The following is a 482-nucleotide window of genomic DNA, read 5'->3' as shown; positions in this document are numbered from 1 at the left end:
TATTTTCATCAATTATATATTAAGTAATAATTATATTATATATAGTATTATTTGATAATATTAGAGAGACAAAAATAATTTAAATTTATCTTATTTAATATTTATTAATTATAATAATAATAATTAATAAATATTAACTGTTTTTTACTATTTTTTTTGTTATTAGATATTTTTAAATATCGTTCATGATATATTAGTGATAAAATGTGTCATCATATACAAACTTGAAATTAAAAAGTTAATCATGTTTATTAGTATCATAGGTGCATTTTGTCCTTAATTGAATTGTGAGTGACATGTAACTAAAGATAACGATAACAGGATTAAATATCATGGGCTGGGCCAGACCGGATTTAAGTAGACCTAAATCCGACCTAAAAAGATAACGGATTCACTTTGATACGATCTGAAAAAAATCGGATCGACCCAATGAAACATTAGTATATACAAATTTGTATTTTTTATTTTTAAAAAATAAATTT

The sequence above is a fragment of the Arachis ipaensis genome, chromosome B02 (assembly GCF_000816755.2).
Source record: "Arachis ipaensis cultivar K30076 chromosome B02, Araip1.1, whole genome shotgun sequence".
Lineage (NCBI taxonomy): Eukaryota > Viridiplantae > Streptophyta > Magnoliopsida > Fabales > Fabaceae > Arachis > Arachis ipaensis.
The sequence above is the reverse complement of the archived record's forward strand: the minus strand, read 5'-3'. Positions refer to the sequence as shown.